Raw genomic sequence first — 5,334 nt, 5'->3', positions numbered from 1 at the left:
ACTTTATTAAATTTTCCATCCAGACGAATAAATGTAGCACCATCTGTTGAAAATAAAAATAACTAAATTACCATATTTTTACTAAAGTATATAATATATATATATATTATATATATATATTAAAATTATATCATTTTAACTTATAAATATTAAATAAAAAATTAATTTTGTTAAAAATAATCGGATTAAAATAAAATTAATAAATTTAGAATTTTTCTACCAGGGTGCGTAATCAGTGCGTGATTAGGTCGACTGTTGCACTAATAATGTCTAATGATCGTCAAAGAAGCTTGGCGGAGATATCTAAAATAGAGTTTAATCGTTTTAAAATAGCTTTAGCCGTCGTGATATTGAGAAAAAAACCGGAAGAAATGACAATCCGACAATTCGTGGACGACATTATAAAAAAACTAACGAAATCAAGAACAGAATTGACGCTAAAATGCCACCGACTTCAGGAAGAAGTGAATAAACTGAGAGAAGAATTGATGGTCAATCAATTAGAATCTTCCGGGTATAACAGCTTGAATGAATCCTCTTCTCAGGGATATTTCTCCGATCCTTGTTATCTCTACGGCGGCTCTGACATTAAAGACGACAAGTTGTCTTGCGTTCGATCATTAATCAGGATCAGTTCGTACTTCGAAGCAAGGCCAATTCAGTGTCCCGGTCCTATGAGAACCAAGATGGAAGAGTCGTTAATAGATTCGGTCGAACAAGTTATGAAATTGCTTCGTAGTTATCGAGGTTTAAAGTTTCCCGAATCCCTCTTCTGTTATACTCTTAACTCTCTGACAAATCTGTGGAGTTATCGAATGGATTTCCCTATTAATATTAAAAGTCAACTGAAAAATATCTTCGAGAACTTCGTTTTATCAATTGCCGATGAATTAGTCAATAACGTGGAAATAGAAAATAGAAATTTTCAAGAGAGGAGAAGAGCGATACTTTTAAAATGTTTCACCATTAAATTTCTGTCTTGTAAAATTTCAGAAAAGCTGGTAAACGAAATATGTAAATTTGGAAATTACTTGAGGGAAAGTTGCTTGGAGACTTATCCTAAAATCAGTTCTATGGAAAATATATCCTATGTTTTGTCTACTCTTGAAAGTGCCATTGAAAATGAGCACAGTTTAGATTTAGAAGATAGGAAAAAATGGCACGAAAATCTCGATAATTGTTTGAGATTGATATCTGAAAAGTATACCATGTTTGCAATTTATGTATGGAAAATTCAGATGCTTCTTCGTCGGGAAAACAACATTGCTCAACACTGAAGTAATAATTGAGGAAAAATTAATTAGTCCTTATACTAAAATATGTATGTACACAGCTTGTTTAGATGAAAAATAAGAACAATATGTGAAGAAGATGGAATTTAATAATATTGGTTATTATTCTGGATAAAAAGATTTTGCATTTTAATAAATGTTTTCTTTAAGAAATTATCTATAAACATATGTAGATTTGTTTTTTTTATCCGTTTCGGAAATTATTATGTTAAATATATTGTTAATTAACAATTAACGACATTTAAATTGATTACAAGTTTATATTCATTATAAAGTTATTAAATATAATTTAATTAGATTGATAATTATGGTTTTATGCATCCATATCAAGAGACTATCTGAATTTTGAAAAATCAGAATTCTGATAAATCTAATGTATTTTAAAATTAGTTTGAAGCTGACACTAAATAAGAAAACAGCCATTTTCAGAAGTCTTTGCTATATACTGTATAGAAACAGATAGATGAAAAATCTCGCCTCCATTAGTACTTTCTAATGAGTTTAAATATAAATTTTTATCTGTATTTTCTTATATGTTTATAGTGTTTAGAATATTAAAGCAAAATTGAAACTGTTAAAAATAAATTAAGAACTTGAAACGATAGAATTCAAAACAACTATATTATTGATACCGATAAAATTCTAACCAATAGGGAAAAGGAAATTATTAATATGAAACTTTTCATACGTTACTTGTTATATTTTCTGGAGGAAATTTATATAAGCTTCTAGCTTGGACTTTCTCAGGTTTCGTGAAAAAATTTCTACTTTACGTTCTTTTGAAATGAGATCAGTATATATGGTTGTTTATCATCATCTTACTTGGCTGTTATCAAAAAACCTGAATTAAACAATGGACAATGACCTACTTCTTTCTTCCCTCCACTCTTCTCAAAGGCTCCTGTCGCATTATTATACTGTATATTATTTTTATAAACATAATCACTATTTGATTTTGCTCTCTGTTCTAATCTTTCCTTGGCTCTTTTGTCTATTGTTAATTTTGAGATTCTTTCTGTTATCCATTCTTTTTACGTCTGTACCATCGGAGCTGATTCGTTTATTTAACCTTTCTATTTCAAATTTGTGTATAATTGGTACTTTCTCGGTTCTGTCATACATACAACAGAGGGAGTCAGAGAATGGAAAGTCCAAGTTTCCATATTGAAAACCCTATTGATGGCATAGAAATCAAAAGTGAGAGAATCATTATTATAGAGAAAGTGATATCTTTAACTGACAGAAATGGGTAAGAAATTATGATTGTAAGTTAGCCGACTTCTAGGGGGAATCGTTAATCCCGCGACAGGATGGTCTAGGGTCGTTCGCGTGTGGGTGTAGGGGAAGTGACACAGACGACAAGTGTCTCACAAAAAGTCGTTTATTTAGACGTAAAAGAACTTACACCTAGTACAGACCTCTTCTCAGACGAATAAAACTTCGAAAAGTCTCAGTCACACCGGCGTTTTCCTGACGTCTTCTACTGTAGGCCCCGGGGCAGCAACAGGTGGAGATGGTCGCCTATTGTCACTGGTGGTCCGTCCTTAGTGGCACTAATTAGCAGATCGGCACGATGCACGAAAAATAAATCGTCTTTGCGCGCGTATTGGCCGTAAGCGGATTCACAGTTCTGTCCGGCCGTTCCGCGGGTAGAAGGAAAAAGACCTCTCGTCTCTCCAGCTCGGCGATTACATCTATCTCCCTTTTTCGTATTGTTCATGTTGATTGGCTCCACGCCCCCTCTTCCCCGCTTCTCAATTAATCTCTCGCTTGTCTCTAAGCGAAAAACGAGCCCTGTTCGAGTCACGAGAAAGAGTCGCTTCGACGAATCTACTTGACACCGTCCGTTACTTCTGGATGGGAAGAATTGATGGAACTTTGAAACTTGCGCTCATATTTTCCCCATTGTTGTCTGGTCTGAGATATTTTTGAAATTTAATGATTCGTCGCGATGTTCCTTTTCGTTATTAACCTTTCCCTTTTTCCAAATTTTGATGATCTAAATTTCGTATACAAGCGACTTATCAAAGGTCCGTCTCTGCTGGTGGACACTCGTCTACCACCTTTAATTATTACAATTATCGCGTTTTATTTTACATTAGGCTCTTTTTGCCTTTCGACACCTTTTTCCTTTTTTTTTTTATTTTTATTTTTTGGCGTCGCGGTTTCACATGACTAACGCGTCTAATTCGATCTTTGATCAGTTTTTGTCTTCTTTAACAGTGGACGATTTTCTACATTCGTTTTACAATTTTCTAAAATAAATGCTTAATGTCAACCCGTTTTTGAGACTTTACAAGATGATTACAAATTTAACCTAAGTGGGGACACCTTTCTTGCCGATTTAGTGTTCTGGTTTGAAGAGAACGTCTGGTTCCTCTAACTTGCAAAAAAGTGGTCTGCTAAAGCTGAATCCAACAATCGTATATTACAAAAAGAAAACTGAAATAGGGCCTAACTATAATTTATTTCAGTATACTTAAAATAGATTTGCTGAGCTGAATAATGACACGCCGTTGGAAGAAGATATGGAACTCGATAGCAATGCCCCGCAGCCTTTGCGTCTCGTCCAAAGTTTCTGTGCGACGTAAATTTATGAGCATGATGATAGTGAAGTAATATCGTGATCTATCACAACTGAGCAAATATAATAATCAATCATCTGGCTTGAAATATACGTTGGTAAGACGATCTATAAGAAGAAGAGTGGTGCGGCGGGAGCGTGCTGGTTCCGTAGCGGTCAGCGGATCGAAAACACTTTCTGCTAACTGTTTTGTTTCTTCCTTCCCTTGAATTTTGCTTCGTTTCAAAGGTTTCAATTCAAAAAACCGAATAGAAATTGGATAACCATCATTTTACTTTCCCGGCTGTTATGTATACAGTACTTTATTATACATAACAAGGGAAAGTAGTGGAATCGTGTCAAATTTGACCCTCCGATTTTTTGCGAATCTCCACGTTTTGAGACCCCCTAAACCTAAAAAAGTTTCGTGGATATGTGTGTGTGTGTGTGTTGGCGTCTATTTTGCTTAATAGCTCAGGATGGTGTGAAGATAAAGAAACGAAATTCGGCATGGTAGTTTGTATATACTGTATATAAACCTCCCACTAAACCCACTAAAAGGAGGTTTAAGTGAATGTGAACAATCAATGATGAATACGTATGGAATTGTTTGGTTAATATTGATTTTGAATATGCTCGGAACTAGGAATGTGTTTAAAACCAAGAATTTAAAATGTCTTATAAATGCCTGCTGATGAGGGACAAACAGGTCTGAAACACAATGTTAAAGTGTATGTGTTCAGGTGATTTAAATAAACAATATTATTTCTGATCTGTAAGACCTAATTGCTACATCCATAAATCCAGTATAATAAGTCCTGTTAATTGATAAAGTACTAATAGACGAAGATAAGTTTAAATTAAGTTAAGGACACAAAGGCATATTAATTAAATGATATTATCTGATATTTGTATTAAGATTACGAAACATGTACACAAACGATAACCCAAAGATGTACGAAGTAATGATATACAGGTGATACCATATCACCGTTATTTGATAACTGTTGCAATAACTAAAAGAATGGCGATTGAGAGGTGATCACGTATCCATACTGAGAAAATGAAACCTTAGAGTAAATTTCTGTACTCAAATGCAAAAGAGGATGACAGAATATCGACAGAAATGCAATTCGAGAGAAACGAAAATGCGATGGATGAAATTCAAAATTTCTAACTTTTTCATATAAAACCGGAATAGGTTAAAAATTTCGGAAAGCGGAAGGAAAATAATTCTATCAATCTCAATGTTTATCGCGAATGACCGCAAAAGTCGTTAATTAGAAAATTATGAGATGTTTTCACACTGTTAGTGGTAGGTTGACGTCTTAAAGATATCCGATTTAATTCCTAGTTTTTCAGAACAATGCTAGAATAACATCTAGATATGCCAAGAATCGCCTAAAAAAGAAAAAAAAAATGATTTTACGACGTGAGAGCAGACATTTTAACGACCGAAATGATTTACAACAAGCTTAA

The sequence above is a fragment of the Centruroides vittatus genome, unplaced genomic scaffold (genome assembly GCF_030686945.1).
Source record: "Centruroides vittatus isolate TY-2023 unplaced genomic scaffold, ASM3068694v2 contig_1773, whole genome shotgun sequence".
Taxonomy (NCBI): Eukaryota; Metazoa; Arthropoda; class Arachnida; order Scorpiones; family Buthidae; genus Centruroides; species Centruroides vittatus.
The sequence above is the reverse complement of the archived record's forward strand: the minus strand, read 5'-3'. Positions refer to the sequence as shown.